This window comes from Leiobunum rupestre, chromosome 2, assembly GCF_980474605.1.
Source record: "Leiobunum rupestre chromosome 2, qqLeiRupe1.1.hap1, whole genome shotgun sequence".
NCBI lineage: Eukaryota > Metazoa > Arthropoda > Arachnida > Opiliones > Sclerosomatidae > Leiobunum > Leiobunum rupestre.
This window is the reverse complement of record NC_143385.1, coordinates 53,256,105-53,277,039: the sequence shown is the minus strand read 5'-3', so window position 1 is coordinate 53,277,039 and position 20,935 is coordinate 53,256,105. Positions and strand designations below refer to the sequence as shown.

The 20,935-nt window shown below is 38.0% G+C and overlaps 1 long non-coding RNA gene across 1 annotated transcript; it reads left to right on the top strand.

Annotated features, from left to right (window-relative positions):
- The first annotated feature begins 2,192 nt into the window (after nucleotides 1-2,192).
- LOC149958374 (uncharacterized) lies at nucleotides 2,193-2,509 on the top strand. The gene is made up of 3 exons (XR_016478483.1): nucleotides 2,193-2,255; nucleotides 2,317-2,394; nucleotides 2,451-2,509. It is a non-coding gene; the product is annotated as an uncharacterized LOC149958374 (long non-coding RNA).
- The last annotated feature ends 18,426 nt before the right edge of the window (nucleotides 2,510-20,935 follow it).

Below are 20,935 nucleotides of genomic sequence, written 5' to 3'. Positions count from 1 at the left end.
TTTCCCGGATAATATCCGCTAGTAGGGAAGTCTTTGGGGGCTTAAGGCTCCGTGTTGAAGGACATTTATCGGGCGCGCTAGGGATAATATTTTCGAGGTCTACCGAATGTCCGCTGGTTTCGGCTTTGCCGTTAATTAGTAATGCTTTTTCAAGCTGAGAAAATTGCGAGAATAGGCTGGAGTGCCCCCATTCTGGGTTTTTTTCCGGGGAAAGTTGAGTAATTTCTAGAGGAGGCGTCGCGGGACTAGACCTGATTAGTAAAGTGTTTTCATACTGTGAATATTCAGGGGGGAGTGAAAAATCGTCCGTAAATATTTCGGAATTCGTAATCTCTTTTTCGGGGTTATTTAATTCGGGTGATTTTTCCGAAGGGTTAAAACATTTTATGAATTTTATCTCGTCACTCGAACTGGAAGAGCTGTCGTTTAGAGTCGCGCCTGATATGTTTTCAACCGGAGACATCCATAAATTATTTGAGAACGGGAAATCGGCGTCTAGCGAATTGTCATCAAGTGAGCTAACGGGGCTGGGGTTAACCGGTAATTTGCGTGGTTGAGTGACCGTTGGATCGTTTGATTGGTTAGACAAAATGTAATCGAAGTCATCATCTTCCCCGAATTCGTTTAATACGTCGCGTTGTTTCGCGCATTCAGCTAAGAAGGTCGAGGTTTTAATCTCGGACGGAACATTATCGATTAGCGATTCCAATTCTCTTAAATTATTGCAATTTCGCGGGGCTAGAGGTATAAGTTTAAGGTAATCAATAAGTTCAATAAAAACGCGTACCAATTACAAATCTTTCAAACATTTAGGTAATACGCGTGGTAATTCGTTAGGACAAAGGGTTAACGAAGTCAAATAGAAAAAAACCTATATAAGAAATTAATGCTTACCGGCCTTAAATCCGATTTAAAATCGCGCAGTGCGTTAAGGAAATTTAGTTCCATAATTTTCGGGTAAAAAATTTCGAATGGGACTTTTTATTCGGGTCCCGGGTCTATCCCCCCCTCCCCATCGGGGGATGGTTTTCCAGACATGTAGGGGGGTGGAAAAATGAATAGTGTCTATCCAAGTCGTAATATTATTCAGGTATAATATTTCCCACGGTTTTTTGAAAAACAAGGCCGTTACTCACAATTTGAACCGCTCGTATTATCCCCCCCTAAATTCATCGACAGCTTTTCTGATTCGTAAAATCCCGCTTTAGAAATAATAATCGTCGGATTTTTTCGCATTGTACAAAAATAACATTCCTGTCTTTTGTATTTTTTTCCCCGTCCGCTATAAAAATTCCTCCTTTTATTGAAAGTTAACCTTAAGTCGTAAACTCCCGGGTTGTATTCAATAACTTGGAGGCGATTTTATTTGGTGAGGAAAACTGTCTAGATTTCGTGACAATCTCTAGCGGTAAATTAAGCGTGGGTCCAATGAAACTCCTTAGAGGGTTACCCCCGTAGAGGTCATCCGGGTTTCGACCCCGCCCCTTAAAATGACCGGTATATCTAGCCTCGCGAATTTACCGATAGTCAGAACAAGTCCAAGAAATAATATGGCCTCCGGGAATTCCCGAAAACGCTGGTAAGTTTTTAAAATTTTATTTCGCTTGATTATTTTAATTCTAACTTTTTAAATATTATCTAGCCGTACACCCTCTTCATCATCCTCCGATTCCTCCTCTAGGGAAGAGCTGGAGGCTCTTACCTCTTTTTCGTGAGTTTTTTGATATTTATATATATTTTGCGTAATTGTAATATATATTTTTTACCTAGTTATTCCCCTGCAAGCGCCGTTCCGGGCTATTCTCTTTGGAACGAGAACCTTCTCCTTCCTTCATCACCGGATGTGGTGATAATTTCTCCCGAGTAGGTTTTTAAAAAAAATCTTTAACCCCTTTTTTAAAAAAATATCCTAAATCATTTTTTTTTTGTTTTTCTAAAAGCCCATCTTCGTCTCCCTCACCACCGCCTGAACTCCTCGCTCTCCCTGATATTATTCAGGGCGACCATCGTTATGTGTCGGCCTTAATCCCCCTGGCCGCCGTGTTACGTGGTGCATTTAACGCAGCCCGTAACATGGGGGACTCTCTTCGCCTATTTTCAATTGATCACCATGATTCCCCTTCTCTTCAAGCCACTGCCCTGGACTTTCAGGTGGTTGTGGGGCATGCCTGGGTCGCCCAAAACGCCGCGATTGCCCACATCACCTCGGTGATAACGGGAGATTTCGCCGAAACAGCTTTCGCGGCTGATTTGGGGTATTTAATATTAATTTTTAGATATAAATTAAGGGGTCTAACATTTTTTTTTCGAAATCAGCTTAATCGTGCCGCCGCCTCTCCCCGAATTCCTGAACGACCTCGAAGTCGCCGTTCCTTCTCCTCCTATTATACCTTCGTAAGTTCGTTTTTAGGAAAAAGTATAGCTTTTTTTAAACTAAATGTTATTTACAGCTCTGTCCTCCTCAATTCACCGCCTGTTTCGCCTCCCCGGTGCTTTTTTCATCCCCGGATTTAAAAAATGTTATTGTATATTTTCTTGTAAATTTTTATATATTCCTCAATAAAATGTTTTTTCCAAAAGTGTCTTTAAATAATTCCCAGTAAGCTTATTTTTTGTCATCTATTTTCACCATTTTACTCCTTTCTATGGAAAAAAGTCGGGTATTGTCCCCCCGCCGTTTGGCTCGCGGCAATTTCTACTTGCAGGTGTGGGTGATTCAACCCCTGCGGGCACCCCCCTTCTCTCGACTTGCTCATTTTCATCTTTTTTGACCGCGAGTGCTAGAATTCTCTGGCTTCATTTCCAAAAATGTCATCCCTAAACGAACAGCTAGAGTCAATGTAAGCTAAAATTTGGCCTATTTTTTATTTTACATTTCTTAAAAAAAAATGATTTTCGTTAGTCCCGGAGAAGCCCGATCACAATCCCCGGAAGGGGGAAATGTCATCGTCCCTGCCCCCATTCCGCCAGTAGTGTAAGTTGAAATTAGTCAATTTTTTTTTACAATTCTTTTAAAAAAATATGGAAATATCATAGCCCCGCTGGAGGTCGGAGCCGCCTGGAGGTAATACCGAGTTGGCACCGTCGGTGTATTGCCCCCATCGCAGGAGCATGAGTCGCATTTGGTCTAATTTTTTTTACATTTCTTAAAAAATATGATTTTCATTAGTCCAGGGGGAAGCCTACCATCCCCGCGATTTCCAGGGTACGGGCGGGGAATCTTGCAACATCGTCGTTGCGTAAGGAGAAATTTAACTAATCTAAATAAAAAAATAATAATATTTCTTTAGCCTACAGCCGAGTTACCCGACGTGGTCCTGGACGCGGTACCACCCCCGCGAATTCCGGGGTACGGGCGTGGCCGTCCCGTCATCCCCGACCCGTAAGTTATTTTCCTAAAAAATATCGGTTATTTTTTTAAATATATTTTTATCGCTAGCGGCTGTCAACTCCCCATTGGGCGGGGAATCTTCCAGCATCGTCGTTGCGTAAGAAGAAATTTAACTAAACGTCAAATTCAAATTGCTATTCTAGCCCTTCAGAAGGCGCGGAATTACATTTCTAAACATCCATATAAATGTTCTAAACTCCCAGGCCCTACTTGTCTGGAAATGTTTCACTTCACATCGGCCCAGTTCACATTATCTTTTTCTACTTCATGTCTTCTTCTACAATAATTTAATAACACGTGTGACGCATTAAAAACCCTGTAAATATATTACCATGAGATTTCAAAAGTTAAGAAAACCCGAAGACTATAAACAAGTTTTCGGGTTTCAGCTAGGGTCACTTTAAACCCCTTACAAAAACATTCTTAAGACCTCTTAAGAAAATATTTAAATAAAATAAATAGGAATTTCTTAAGGGAAGTCTTATTTACCGGACCGGTAAATAAGGCATTAAAAAGTCGCAAGCTGACTTGGGCCTGTGGTGCCCAGGGTATTAGCCTAGCTAATATTTAAAAAAATATTTGGTACTTTTTCATAAAGAATTTACTTCAGATAGTATTGTAATCTTCCCTGAAATTTTCTTAAATGATTCCCAAGATTTTCCTTAAAAATCTCTACAAAAGGTTCTTAAGTTTTTCGTTATATATTTTCCAAATTTCCTCTTTAGACATCCCAAAGAAAAGCCATACAAATTCCATACACTTTCCTTTGAAATTCTCATAGCTCAAAGCTTCTCATAGGAACAAGCTTCGTTTTCCGAAGATATTCCTAATAATTAAAAAAGCCACCCTAAGAAATATTTTGAGCTTTCCTTACGTTTTATATTCCTATTCCATACACTTGTTTTTTAAATTCCTTCTGTTTTCCTTTATTATTACTTAAATTCTTTGGATTTTCTCTTAGAAATTCCAAACCGTTTATTTTAAATTTCTTATATTTTCTTTCCCAATTCCCTATATTTTTGCTATATTTTCCTTAATATTAATGTTTCGTATAATTTCGCTTAATCGTATAAGACACAACTTTTTAATTAAACCCTTAAATTTTACAATACATTTGGTTCCATTGAATAAAAAATAAAAACCATGAATTAAATGCGTAAGTAAAAATTAGTTATTCACATAAAATAAATAAAAACAAAGCTGACTAGTTTCGACACAACATTGTGTCATTGATACGATTTGTATTACGAAAATACGTTTGGGTTTTTGTATTCGTATTTAGTACTACGTTTTGAAAATTTATGATATAAAATACGTTTTGTTAGTTTTGGCATATATTTAGTACTTATGGAGTTCATTGAAACTTGAAAGTAGGTTATTTTACCATTTCAGTATCCCTTTAATTTAGTTTTTTTTTAATTCAAACTTCGCGCCAATTTAAAAACAACGAAAATTTGTTATATATATGGTGCCTAAGCGGAAAATCTAAAAGTACGTTTTGTGATTGGAGAAACTACGTTCCCGAAAACAGCCGGAGATCTTTTAACATTTTTTCTTTTAGCTGCTTTACCTTCTGCTTTGTCATTAATTTATTTTATTTTATCTCCTATAGTTGGCTTTATGGCTGACTTTGGAAGCGCAGGAAATTTATTAGCGGTAAATCCTCCAGCTATATTCCTAACGTTTTTACATATATGCATAGTGATACTTACACAAAATAGCTTTAACTCTCCTCGGGTCAAGCTGTTTTTTAGCTGGAATGTTTGGGTAGGCATTCGACTGTTACCCAGTCAACGACTTTTGACAATTTGTTTCAGAAAATATCTTTAGCGACAAATTACGAGCAAAAAACCTTCCACTTCCATTGGAGGCAAATTCGGTCTGAATAACATTTAACCCTTTAGAGTACAAAATTAATTAAATCAAGTTTAAAATATTAAACAAGTTTACAGTGGCGGCGGGTGCAGAGGGAGGTTCAAATCCAGATAAGTACGAAAGAAATTGAATGCTTGAGGGGGTTGCAAATCACAAAAATTGTAAAATGTTTTTAAGGCTCGAGAGGGGGTGCAAATCTAACATTTCCGCCCCGGATACCCAACCAGTTCTTGGGCCGCCAATGCAAGTTTATTCAAAACAATATTTTTTATGAGTTTGGACCAGGGTAGGGCTGTTCTCAAATTACGTAACGCGGTGGGGGAACGTGGATAGGTTCAAGCGTTACAATTTGTTTCGTGGAGTGGGGCTTACAAAAGTGTTACGTAACAAATCTTTTTTTTATTATAGTATAAGGTGGGGGGGGGGCGATATTTGTTACATTATTTAGGAAGAGGGGTTTTTCCGTTTGTTACTCTACGTTAACTGCGAAATAATTTGGTTTAAAGGTAAAGCCCAGGTTGGGTAAAACTTGGGTCTATTTGAAAGATCATGTTCAAATATACTAAAAAATATTTGTCAATGGAATATATCGAGGGTATTTAAAACCAAGACGACAGTCGATAAATAAAATACCAAAGTGATCTCTTTCGCGATACGCGGCGGAAATTCTGAATGTAACTGGACTTAAGAATCATACAGCACTGATGAAGAGTTAACATCGACGATTGTAACAGGAATTATGTGCAAAATGACAGGTAAATATATACTTTTATATATTAAAAATGTAATCAATACACATTTTTTAATATGTATATATTTTTAAGTGTAAATGATGAAAAAAACCAAGCTAACGTTAATGAAAAGGTTTCTACTGCGTCCTTATCTGATATAAGTGATCAGGAGAATTTAAAACAAAACGAAACGGTTTATGAAAATAATTAAAAATCAAATATGGTAAGAAATTATACGTCGCCTTATAAAAACCAACCCCGTCTTTTTAACTGTAATTAGTAGAAAGCTACTTGGTTTGCTTAAAGAGGAATGGCCAAGCTTTTCCAAATATTGCCTTATATCCGTTGCAATGGCAATTTATCTCCCAATCGACTTATAAGGTCGTGACTCCGTCATATTTTCCGCTGAATGTGAAATCAGTCTAAAGCCTGGTTTTCAATTGGCGGAAAATCACCGACAGAAAGTTCGACGTTTTGCTCACTGTCGGCGTGTTAGCATTTTCACTTGGCGTTTTATAGGGCGGAAATAAATCGTTTTTTTTCTGGCAGCGAGTTCGTCGGTTTTCGTCTGAGACTGATAGTGGAGATTTAAGCCTAGGTCTAAAAATGGATGATTTATCTAATCATAATAGTGAACTATTGATTAAAGCTCATGTAAGCATTTTAAATTTAATGTTATTTTACATGAACTGATAATCTTGGTGATCAGCACCAGAGGGATGCTTGGCTTTTAAAATGTCACAGGTAGCGGAATCATTGGGAGCGAAAGAGTCTTCCGAACAGACGACGCGAACGGCACCGGAAACGTCCCCGTCGGCGAGCTTAGCTTCAACGATCTTACCAATGTCCCTTTGTAGAGAACGAACCGTACGACGGCCCGAGGACTTGCGCGAAACGGAAGGGAGAACGAGACGATCCTGAAAACCCGCGATGTTACGCTTAACCGAGGTTGCTAAGGAGACAGGTGTACCCTCTGAAACGAAGGGAACCTGAAAACACGCCGGAGCAAAGCAGAATAAAGCCTTCCAAGACTGCGCTGAATTATTCTGCACGACGTTGTTAATAATGGTCGATAGAGCCGAGGCCGCAGCGTGTCTGGCACCCTTAGGGATACGACGAATAATGCGGCGGGAGGACTTCAGTTCAGCAAGGACGGTGACTAATGCACCAACTCCGATATCCTCGGAAGGCGACGAAGATGAAGCGACCCGAGCCTCAGCGGAGGGTTTAGAGCACGTGGTAGATCGACCATAATGACCGTTTAGACTTTTGAATGACTTCCCGCACTGAGAACAAGGCAATAGAGTGAGCTGGGGAGACATAGCCATGACTTGCTGTACTAGCGGAACCGAAAATATGCCAAGCAAAAGAAAGTAGTACTGGAGACTAACGCGAAAAATTAACAATTGCAAGAAGAAACTGGCAGAAAAACATTGGTCAATTTAGTGCAGGAGACATATATCTTGTTGGTGTAAGAGTTACATTGCACAAGTCTTTGCTTGCCTCTGAATGACGGGTCACATAGAAAGCATTTGATAGCGGCGGTTGCCATTTTAGGCTGCCACAATATGGCAAGATAATATATACAAGGTATTATATACATGCACTAGATTTTATATACACTCGCGAAATATGATTTACATTCACGAAATATTATATACACTAGCGAATTATTGTAGTCACTCACGAAATAGTATATACCCGCACGAAATATTACGTACACTCAGTGACTATACAATGATAATACTAAAATATATTGTTAGTACACGTTAGAACAAAAAATAAACTCCCATCGGGAGTCCAGCGTAATAGCAAAATATAAAAAGGCACTAAAAACACTACCGCAATAACAAACTGGAAGAACCGGCGGCACTGTAAAGTAAATGGAACCCTACAGTGGCGTCGGAACCGGGGGGGGCAGCGGGGCGTTCGCCCCCCCCCGACTATGAAATCTGATGGGCAGCGCCCCCCCCCCCCGGGATTTCAAGTACGAGTTTATAAAAGGTAATCTGATTTGTCAAAAAAACGGGTAAGGCATGGTGATAGAAACGTATATTTCAAACCCCTTGCATAGAGTTTAAAATTTTGGAAAGCAAGAAAATACATTTTCCGTTGAATTTCCCGCTGAAGCCTCTACAAGGTTAATTGACGTCGACACGCGCAACTTCACGTTCTACATATGTTAGACAATTAGGCTGCGTTCGGGAACTACTGTTGATAGAAAATCAAATCGAATGTAGAAACAGCGTTGCCAGATGTGCGATAATTATCGCACAGTGCAATAATTTCATCGAAAATTTTAGGTGGTACTATAATTTTCATGGCATGCGATATCGTACCATTATTACGATAATTCGGCCTCAACGTGCGATAATGTACGATAATTTTGAGATTTTTTTGAGCTATTCAAATTTTATTATTTATGTATATAACTTCTACTTGAAAATGAGTGATATGCATTTTCCGGCGAACGTATTGCGTAGTCCTGAGTGTGAGTTTATTACTCCTAGCTGTTACCGCTGTAACTGCAACGGTTAACAGCGCCACAGCGGTAACAGCTCAGGCTGCAGCAGCGCTTTTCTCCCTGACTCCTGAGACTCGCGCTGCTGACTCAGCGCGAGTCTCAGGGAGAAAAGCGCTGCTGAGCCGCTGAGAGGTAATCCCCGGGACCCCGCCGATTGCGGCTGCTTGACAAAAATGGCGTGCAATGTAGACTGGTCGAATGGTAAATATTACTTGGTTTTTGTTAGGTTAGTATTTGAGTTATTTTTAATTTTATTGTAAAACGTTTCTACTAGATATAAGTAGTGATTCTGAAGGCTACGAAACTCCAGAAAAGGACAGGCTTAAATCCACGAAGCGGAAAAGACGGATAACAAAGTATCGTAAAGAGTTGGAGTGTAAGCCTGAATTTAGCCCTTGGCTTCAAGGCGTTAAAGACGATTGTACAAAAGCAAAATGCACTTTTTGCAACGTTACATTTCTGGCACAACAACAAGTAATAAAAAATCACATGAAAGGAAAGAAACATCAAGATAAAGTGAAGGATACTAAAACTGTTGTTAAAGATGTTGGAAATTTTTTCAAAGAAAATCGAGCGGAAAATACTGTTAAGAACTCGACTAAGAGAGCAGAACTTAAAATAAGTTCATTTTTGGTTGAACATAAAATTGCCTTTCAATCTACTGACCATTTGACTGATCTTCTAAAGTCTTGCTTCCCTGATTCAAAGATAGCTCAAGAAATGAAACTTAAGAGAACCAAAACCACATGTTTGTCAACAAATGTAATTGGAGCGTCCCACAAGCAAGAACTAGTACATACACTAAAAAATACTAAATTTAGTATTTTAATTGATGAGAGTACAGACATTGCGGCAGTGAAAACTACATGTATCATTGTAAGACACTATAATGAAATGCATTTGCCATTCATTGGCATTGTGCTAGTGAGGCGTTCAAACTACTTCCACGGCGATGTGAAGATCTTGCGAGAAATATTTTTTACCTTTTTGAAAAGTAGTCATAAGCGCTTAGCAGAACTGAAACAGTTCCAAGACATCTTAGATATCCCTGTCCACAAAATACTTCACCCTTCACAAACTAGGTGGTTTTCACTAGTAGGAGTGGTTAACCGAAATTTAGAGCAATGGGAGGCCCTACAGTTTTTATTTTCCAACATGTGGAATAGAGAAAAATTGGTTGCAGCCGAAGAAATTTTTAAGAGTCTGCATGACCCAACAATTAAACTCTTTTACATATTTCTACAGTGGGTGCTTCCAAAGTTTACTGGCTTAAACGAGTATTTTCAATCACAAAAGGTAGTAATTGCAACAGTTCATCAGAAGGTTTTGCTTACGTATAAAGAGCTCCTTACATGTTTTATGGACCGACAATATATTAACTCACACACAGATTTAAATAAAGTTGATGTCATGAATGAGTCCAAGTATATCCCGCTTCAACAAATCTATCTTGGAGCTAATGTTCTAACTGAATTAAGTGATCCAAAACTCAGATCTCGTGCTGAATTCCAAATGTTACAGAAAGACTTTCTAACAAGGTGTAGATAATTTCTAAAAATGGGATGTATGCAAATAAAACAGAGGTATAACTTCAATGACCCTGTGCTTTCACGGGTATCTCTTTTATCTCCCGCTTCTGTAACTGAGGGGAGAGCTCCTTCTATAATTCCTTTGGCAATAGAGCTTCCAAGGATAATTAACAAAGACCAAATACAAGAATTAGACGATCAATATAGGAACCTAAGTATTTACAACTTGCCTGATGAAATCAAAAATACAAGGGAGATTGACGAATAATGGAACTTAAAGATGAATCTGGAAAAAAGGAGTTCAACTTAATTGGAAAATTTGCTTTATCCGTTCTCTCGTTACCTCACGCTAATGCGGACTGCGAGATAATATTTAGCAGGGTTAATTTAACAAAAACCAAAACAAGAAATAAACTAGAAACTGCAACTGTGGATGGAACCTTATTAAGCGGCGAATGTATTGCTGAAGCTGGAGGGTGTGTGAAATTTGAACCAACTGAAGATATTTTCAATAGGTTTAAGAGTAATATTTATAAATAAGCTTGATGTAGTCAAAAAAAAACTAGGTGATCTAAAAAGAATTTCCATAATATTAATTGTGATATTTTTAACAGAAATTGTGATATTTCACAATATAAATTGTGATATTACACAATATAAATTGTGATATTTCTTAACAGAAATTGTGATATTCGTAATGCACATTGTGATATTTCTTAATAGCAATAGTGATATTTCGTAATAGAAATTATATTTCTTAATAGCAATTGTGCTATTTATGTAAAAAAGATTTAAGTAAAAATCTTCAAATATTTTTTATACATTTTTAAACAAATTAAAAAATTCAGTTAATAAAGATAGAAATTTTTTTATTTCCCTGAAACAAAACTACGGTAGTGCTTTCAAAAAATCATATAAATTCAACGCATTTAGGTATTAATTCAAATTTAGCGCCAAAAAGAAATGTGCGATAATTTTCCAGGATAAACGATAATTTTTTATCCTAGATACGATAATTTCAGATTTTTGATCTGGCAACGCTGTGTAGAAATCATCGCGGACTAAAAATGCGACAACCTTATTCGGAATACCGTTATAAAAAGTGGGATGAAGCCAAACCTTCGCTAGCGGAGCTGTCTTAAGCACAGATACAGTGAATAGAAATATATCTATGCGATAAGTTAATCAAACCTTTTAAATAAAATGTACAAACAGCACAATATATAAAGAGTTATAAAATATAATCTAAGGAACTTAGTAAGCCAAAATACGGCATAGTGCTACCTTATTACATTTTTGGATAACGCCGAATACCCAACAAGATAAAAACTGTTTAGACAAAAGTAAAAAAATATTATATTTACATTAACCAAACGTTTTTCCACCGCAGTTACAAGCAGTAGAACAATAATACTAACATTTCTATATTCCCCAAAGTTCCCTAACACGGCCCTGACTGCTAGCTTGAAGCGAGTGAATAATTAGTACTTACTGTGATGTCATATCGGTCTCTATAATACTCTATATGTTGCTGCATATTTGTAATATTTTACGTATATTTACATAAACGAAAATTTAACCAAGTTTGTTGGTTATATTATGAAGCACCGATATACCTCTATTTTTAGCGTTCCACTGTTCCCCCTATTTTTAAATTTGAGTCTGAAAATGAGACTGACCCGGTTAAGGTTAAAGTACACGGCTTTGTCCAGAACTTTCCAAGCCTCGATCTGGATAGGTGTTGACGTGAATTGCGTTAATGAGAAATTATATTTTTGCTTTGGAAATAGAAAGGTTTATTAAATTTGGTATTATCCTTGGATTTCAGCTGATTTGTTTTAAACTAAAGTCAGTCTTAGACCTTAATTAGTATATTCAACTCGATGTATATTTTTTTTACTTAGGAGTAAATTAAATTAAATCAGTAGTGTTAACATAGATATACGTTCCCATGTCTAAAAAAAATCCGAGTGTACTTGATTGGATAAATAAAGCCAAATTAAACTCAAGTCAAAGCTCTTCAGCCTCTTCTAAAGAAAACATCGATTCCTGCGCATCAAATGACGAAATTGGGTTTGAAATATCACAGGCTCCAGAAACCATCCAACTGCGGACTGACGATGTTGATTCTGGCACTTTGGATTATACAAGTACAACGCCTCAACCTTCGACAAGCTCAGACCAGGGAGTACACGTACACCAAAGTCTCACCGAGAAATGTAATCCAGATGAAAAATTTTCATTTCCGAAAAATAATTCTAATAGGTCATTATGATACACGTCGTGATGCAGTCCTCTGTTTTATTTGCGCGCAAGACTTTGAAAAAAGAGGTAAGCGCGCAAATGAAAGCGTAGAACTAACTTTTCTCAACACCGGATTTAAAAATTGGAAAAAAACCACAGAGAAGTTTAAAAAGCACGAAAAAAGTTTGTATCATTTAAATTGCGTAAAAGCGTCTACGACGGTATCTGTGGCTCAACTCATTAGTCGACACTCCAAAGAACAACAACTCTCAAACAGGAAAATTCTCAAAACCATAGTTAGTTCATTGCGTTACTTAGCTAGAACTGGTCAAGCTTTAAGGGGGCACTTAAATAAATCTGGGAACTTGCACGAACTTCTACTTGAACGAGCTGAGGATGTTACCGGCTTAAAACATTGGATAGAAAAACGAGACAATTGGCTAAGTGCGGATATACAGAACGAAATTTTGGAATGTATGGCATTACGCATCCAGAGGGGCGTTCTTGCAAAAATCAAGAAGAGTCCATTTTATTCTATCATTGCTGATGGAACAACCGATATTTCTGGAAAGGAACAGTTTACCTTGTGCATTCTTTATACCGATCCGGAAACTCTACAATCGTACGAAAATTTCATTGGAATGTACAATTCACCCGACTCTAAAGCCGCCACTCTGTTCACTGTAGTAAATGATATGCTACTTCGAATTGGTCTCAGTTTTGAAAATTTAAGGGGACTCTGTTTTGATGGTGCGGCAAATATGTCTGGCTCTATCAATGGCCTGAAAGTTAAAATTGAACAGTTGCAGCCAAAGTCTATGTATGTGCACTGCTCCAACCACGCCCTAGATTTGGTCTTGCAAGAATGTGGGAGAAAGTGCGAAATGGTTAATGATACGCTAACTGCCGTTAAGGACGTGTCCAACATTATTTTGGAGTCTTCAAAGCGAAAAACGTTATATGCCAACATCGTAACAGCGGCAACATCACCAGAAGACGAAATACAAAGTGCAAAAAGTCTTCTCCCATTGTGTCCCACCCGATGGACTGTATGGTCTTCGTCAATGAAAAGGTTTCTTCAAAACTGCGAGAGAGTTCTGAAAACCGTTTCGGAGATATTGAGCGACAAAAACGCCGTAAGTGATGATAGAAGACCGGTTTTAAAAGGGTACGAAAGAAAACTAAATCAGTTTGAGACGGTTTTCGCATCGCGGGCCTCTTTGGCTACCTTCAGCTGAGGCACTACAAAAGATAGACATCAGCATTTCGGGTGCTAAACAAGCATCTGACGTTTTAAACAAGACTATTGCCGATTTTCGTTCCGATAAAGTTTTTGAAGAAATTTGGAGCGAAACTGAAATTACGACAGAAAAATTGCAACTCAAAAGCCCGAAAGAGCCTAGAAAGAAAAAGATACCTAGGCGTTATGAACAAACAGCCAACCCATCCACCGCAGCATCACTAAGCGCAAAAGACAATATGAGAAAAGAATACTTCGCTATGTTAGATTACGTCATTTCCGAATTAAGGCTTGTAAATAGTTCTCTTCGCTATATTTGGACGACTATTTTGAAATGACCGTCAGGGGCAGAGATGTAGACATGTAGTGTATTATTTCAAAGAAAAAAAGGGTGCCTCATTTTCTCTTTTGTGGGATTCCACGTGAATTCACCCGGTGATTAAATTTTCCAAACAGTTTGGTCAGTTTTACATGTAGGAATGATAATTCTGTGTTTTTAGCTAAAATTTCCTAGTTATGGAAATACGCCCTTACAACCATTAGCCCCGGTTTATTGTGTGGCGCGTTTACGTAACTCGCCCCCTTGAATAAAAGTTGAATTTCTTTCTACCTAACTATTAGAAATTAATTAAAAATTAGTTTCCTGTGTAAATTGGGCTGTGCCCTCAAGGGGTTAGAGTGTGCAATAACTGGTGGCTTTACCGGGGAGTCGGGGTCCGGCTCTTGTAACCCGTAAGGGCGGTGGCGCACTGGGAGATGTTAGCTCCGTCCAAAGGGTCCTATCTCCAACCTCCGACTTCGGTCAGGTGTGGGCTGGATACTGGGCTTCGGCCCAGGCTAATGGAGAGGGGCCGGGCAAACTGGCCGCCTCGGCGGATTGGGTTGCCTGCTGTGGGGCTGCGGGCCTCCGTATGAGGGCACGGCGGACCCATCTCCCGGCCTTTTGGATCACACCGGGATCTCCGGCGCCAGCTGTGCCGGGTTATGCGGGCTGCTGTGTGCCTGCCGTTCCCCTTTAGGCGCTCTCTCTCCAAAGGGCTTGGCTCCCTGCCTCTGTAGGTAGGGTGTCGGCCGGAGTTGCTAGAGCATCCGTTCTCTATCCCACTGCTGTGTGCGAAGTGGCGGGCTGGTCGTCCCATTGCTGCACCTTCTGCTGGGTTGAGCGGCTTGCGTCGAGGGTGCGACCATCAGTTGTAGGGTTCTGCTCCCCATGCTGGCTTTGTCACCTGTCCGGGCTTGTGGACGCTGGCGTAGGGCATTCTGATGATAGGCCTCCGCTGGTGTGGTTCTTTGATTTACCGGTACAGCGGGATATAAATTCTGATAACCTGTAAATTGGGCTGTAGAACGCAGAAGTCGCGTTAATTGTTTTGTAGATAGCAAAGTTTATGAGTTAAAGGCGAAAAAGTCGAAAATATTTGTATTTTCAGGGGTAACGTACTAAACACTATAAGATGATGTGGAAATGTGATAAGTTGCGATTTTAAGAAATACCCAGAGAGCTTACTATCTACAAAACAATTAACACGACTTCTACGTTCTGCCCCCCAATTTATCCTAGAAAATAGTTTTAAAAAAATTTCTAATGGTTGGATAGAACAATATTAAACTTTTATTCAAGGGCGGCGAATTACGTAAACGCGGCTTACGAAAAACCGGGACTAGTGCTTAGTGGTTGTAAGGGCGTATTTCAATACCTTTTAGGAAATTTTAGCTTAAAATCGCAGAATTAGTCGTTCCTAATACTGACGAAACTTTGTGCAAAATTTAAAAAAACATTACTTGACCCATGGTAATATCATTGGGTGTATTCACGTGGAATGGCTATTTTTTGTTAACAGTCTACAACCCCTGGAAGTAGGCTGCCGTAAGCACGCCCCACGAAGCAGGAAAAAAAAACAATTTCAGGGGCGTGATATTTTAACTATATATAAGCCGTTAAATATTTTTTCCCTGCTTCATGGGTGCGTGTTTACAGCAGCCTACTTCCAGGGGGTAGTAGGTCAAACTTTGAAGCCCTCTAGCTAGCGCTTTTTAAACTCGTCGCAGAGAAACGCGGCAAAAACCTGCATACTTCTCAGCTCATCCCCTACAACCACCAGAAATTTCTGTAATGACTATTGAATCGCCCTGTATATAAGTTAACAAAGTAACTTTGTTAGTTATAGTAGTAGTATAGTTTCAGATGGTTATTCATACCAGCGAAAACACATGTTTTAAATTCGAAAATAACTAGCTAATGTTTAATGTTTATAATAGTAATTTGTATCTCCTGATATAATAATGCATAAATATTTTCACCCAAAGTAAGCGTTATTTAGATTTTTGATAGCATTTTAATTTTTAATGGTACTTGGCTGTATCACACGGCGATTTCCAAAGACCAAGAGTAATTCGCCGAGAGTTTTTAGTCTTTAGTCACATATTAATTTACGTTATCAATAGCGAAACAGACGACTATTAAAAAAATTCATTGGGTAAATAGGTAGTGTCATACTTATGTTGATTATGTTACTTATGGTTTAAATAAATATATTAAAACATTTTTGCAAGAGGGGGCCCAAAATTGTAGTGCCTACGTGGGAAAAAATCCTGGCGGCGCCACTGGTCAGACCTAAAATATTCGGAACTAACCCGAAACTGAGTATGGTGTTACTGATTTCGGAACAGATAATTTTTTAATATTATTGAAATCAAAGCGAAAAGCGATGGAACTAAAAACTTCTTAGCGAATGGAAAAGATAGGTAAATATATAAAAAAACAATGTTTGAGTACCAAAGCTAGGCCTAACGAAATAGGATGCGATCAATCTAGTGTTTTCTTGCAAAATTCTATAAAAAAAAACTAAGAATATCGAATATCCTAAAAGAATATATCGTGCGAATGAATTTTTCGTTCAACATTTACTCCATACACATGACTGATTTTGTAAACAATGCTTCATCACGTCACTAACGAACATGATTGAGGTATGGGTTTGTGTAATCATGAGGCCCTTACTGAGGAAGATAGGAATAAACCCTGGATAGATTACTAGAGTCTATTATTTGGGATAAAACCTTTCTGGATGATTTTAATTTTTATAAAAAATTTAGGTGGTTTGTATAATTTTTTACTTCCGTGTTTAGTTTAGATATATATATAACCTAATACTTAGACATAAATGATCCCTCGAATCATTTCACTCTTTCATTTTGGGTTATGCAACTATGCTTATATTGATTCACCAGAAAATGTTTCCTTAATTATGGTTAGATCAAAGGGCTACGTCGTAAGAAATCTTTTGGCAGCAATTGATTTTAATTCTAAGAAACCTTAATGTTCGCGTTTTGGTAGTTGCTTATGGTCTAAGCAACTACCCAAATGGGAAAGCTAAGGTTTCTTTTCTTAAGCTTATTTTTAAAAATTACACCAATAATCTTAATATGCAGGTATAAGAAGAAATGTTCAAAATTAGCATCGAAATATTCCGCTGTCCCAGTCAAAATAGTTAAATGCACGAGACCATTCCACGATTTGTTGGATTTAACCTTATCCAAGGAAGTTGTTAGGAAATTGATGATATTTTTCCTATAAAGTAAAATTCCCAGAAAACACCGTGCCTATCTAAAGACGACCTAATACTTCTCCGAGAAGAAAAAGCCCGATTCTCTACGAATCAATTTACTTGCAGCGAAAAATTATCTACAGATGAAAAAGGTTAATTCCTGAGAAACGAAGTTCGAAGTGTAGCGAAAACTTAAACATTAGCTGAAAGATGTCAATAAAAAGCAATAGTACATATCCACAAAAAGAAAAAAAACTAATTATTTTATAGTTTTACCTAATTCAAAGTCAAATCAATGACCTCGGCTTGGGTTTTGTTGGCCAACATCCACAAATCCCTTGTAATTTGTTCCAGGTGGATTTGGATAGAAATTTCTTATTTTCAGCACGGAACAAGATGGGATAACTTTATGATTGTGCCTACCCATAGGCCCAATTTGCCACGCAATGTAATTGCTTGTAACCAGCATGCCTATTGAGACGGATTGTATCCAAGACCCGAACATTCATTTGCAGACGTAGTACTTCTCGATCTAAAATTAATCTTCTAAAGTCCAAATGATCAGTTATGCAATCTGTACCCCTAAATATAAAGAAGGAAATTTCAATTTCGCAATAATTATGATAAAAATTCATTCTCTATTACGATATCTTGCAATTCTTCTTTACTTCTTATATGTTTACGTGCTTCAAATAACTTGCAAGTCATGCCTTTAGGGGCCTGGAAATTTATATCTATTGTTTTGAGATATGTTATATTTTCTCCGCGTCTCCTGTTCCATTTTTGAGGCATCTCTGTGCACGATACTGCAGAGTTTTCATTGTTAATTGAAAAATTGTTTAATCTCTGTTCACTCTTTTTCAAGTGCAAAAGCAAACGCAGCATGACCTTTAGATGATTGCAAGTTCCTTGCGCACCGTATGCACATTCGCAGTATGCATCAATGATAACACCTTCGATCAGATGCATTGCTGCTACAACCGTATATACGTGCTGTCTGGTCTTTTGACTCCTAAAACATTTTCCCTTTATGTAGACTACTTGGTCTTTTCTGAAATGTAAATATTTAAATTAGTAAAATTTCAAGAAGGTACATACTGTAGACTCAGTAAAGCAAGTAGACAAGGCTTACCTATCAGAGATGCTTCTTATCTATGTACTCCTCCACAAAAAAACTTTTTTTTAAATGATCGTTGGTATCATTCTTTGAGCGATAGTACCATACTATATCGGAACATAACCCGTTTTCTTGAATTCAATTGAAGTTTTGCTTCTACGTTTCCATAGGCGTAGAGTTTCTAAAATTATTGGGGGGGCCCCAAGCCTTTCGACCAAAATCTTTATGGAATTCAGCGGTAATGCCAGTACGCACATTGGGAACTCTCTGCCCCCCCTCCTCCTCCGAAACGTATGTTTCTATGCACAATTGTTTTTCGATTATGTGTGCTTCCACCCCCCCCCCCCGAAATTAAATCCTGACGAGAGAAGAACACTCGTCCATAGGTCCTAGAGATTCAATATAGTTTGAGTAATTAAAACCTTCTACTTCCTATGAACATACCTTATTAGCCAGCGACGTACATAGAAAACAGCTGCACTTCTGCAGAGCCAGCGGGTAATTCTGATGTGTGAAGCACTCGCTTGCCGTCTTTCGAACCGCGATAGAGCAGAACACACGACGAAAAGTGATTGGACGTAACTACACAAATGTTAAGGAACCAACTAGACAATCGGTCGTTTACCGTGCTGTAGCCAAAAATAGTTAAGCGCCTACCAGACAAATACTAGTTAGTTTTATTTGTAGATTAAACACGATATTGAGCCAATTCAATATGTGTCGTTGTAGCTTGTGAACTACATTGAATAAACAGATCGATTTAACCTTAACATTGAACCGATATCCATCGAAGAATGAATAATTCTATTAAAAATCGACGTATTTTCAAAATCATTGGCACTTACCTTATGTTTTAGAAACAACGCACTGCTTATCCTAGTCATTCAACTAATCAAATATACCAAAATTGAACAAAGTAATTTTACGAAAACACACAATAATGCACCTGCGCTGACACAAATTTCGAAAGTTTGTGAAAACTATTTTAAAGGGTAAAGAAAGATACGCGACGAACCAATATTAAACGCAATTTTATTGTTTAGTCTAGATATTACCGACCTCTATGGGATCAAATTTGAAATAATTGTCATCTAATCCATTGATTCAATCATTTCAATGGGTATAGTTCGGCGCGTAGCTTTGAAATTTACATTTCCTATTTATAATTATAATATATTTAAAGACTTAGAGTGCGTTTCAGTGCCAATAAGGTTTATTTTTATAGTAACAAACGGCGCCCTTTTAATCATTTCGCGCGTCTTACGTGAGGCTCTGGTGTTTAAAAATATTGCACTTTTTTAGGTTATGAAATTTATTAGACGTTACAACTCAACACATCAGTCTAACTGTATATTGCAAACACATTTCTCCGTTGAGTATTTTTTAAAATGAATTCGTTTATGAGCTTTTCAAGTGAGAGTTCATCGAGAATTTCCTTATAGCAATGTAGTATTGCTAAATGGTTTAGTCTCTGTTGCTTCATAGTTGACTGCAAATACGATTTAAGACGTCGTAGCATGCTAAATGATCGTTCAGCTGTACAGGTGGTAGCTGGAACGACGTAAAATAGTCTAACCAATGTCACAACTTCTGTGAAAGTTGCCATGACACCTTCATCTCTCACATGTAAATCCTTAATATCATTAAAATTATTTAGTTTTATTTTACGAGTTTTGCAAATGTCCGACAACATTTTCAAATGTACGTGTAAACGATCAAAATTTAAATCTCCCGGAAATATTTCTTCCACAACCTTTTGCAAGTCAGTTGTTGCACTACTCAACGACGAGTTAAGAGAGTGAATTACAGCCTGTTCTAAATTGCGCAATTTCGTAAACCCTTCGCAATTTTTATATCTTTCGTCAATTGAGCAAATGACAGTGTCTGCTAGTTCGAAAAAGATTTTTCGGTAGTAATCTCTTGGCGTTTCAAAAGCATGAGGCTGAGAATTGCTTTCCAATCTTTTCGGAGCCCTTCGTATTCGTGGTATAACCGGGGTGTCTAAGCCTAGTTTAGATATTTTACCTAACGAATACTGCCACAATTTATCAAAACATCCCTCTTTGCGACGAGAAACTAAAACGTCTCGAAGGACATTGAGTTTTTCTTCAACTGATCTTAAAGACATTTGTGGACTTTGAATTTTGGAATTAACTTCTTCGACCGGTCCCAAAGTATATTCGATCATTATTAATGAAAAGTAAAACCCAAAATTCATAAACTGCTTCGAAAATCCGTTACATTTTGACGCCAACTCATTATCATTGCATATATTTCCAAATTGTTCAAGAAATTCCAAACACTCTTGATAATTTTTTACAACGCTGCTGACACGATAGAGCCAACGAGTTGGGCATAAAGGTCGTAAGGCTTGAGGTTCATCATGTTGTACATTTTTGAAAATTGCTAAGCGTTTTGGAGACTCCCTAACAAAATTGACAAAATCTTTGACAAGGCTCATAGAATCTCTCGCAATTGTAACACGTTTCATCACGTCAGACACTGCAAGGTTCAAACAATGGGCGGTGCAGTGAACGTACATTGCTGACGGCTGCTTTGTTTTTATTTTTTCCTGAAGGCCGTTTAGACGACCAGCTACGTTCGCAGCTCCATCATAGCACTGACCCCGGCAATTTTCAAAAGATAAATTAAATCTTGCGAATACGTCTTCCACTATTTTTAGTAGCGTATCTGCTGTTGTACTTTCAGTCTTGTAAAATCCAAGGAAATTCTCGA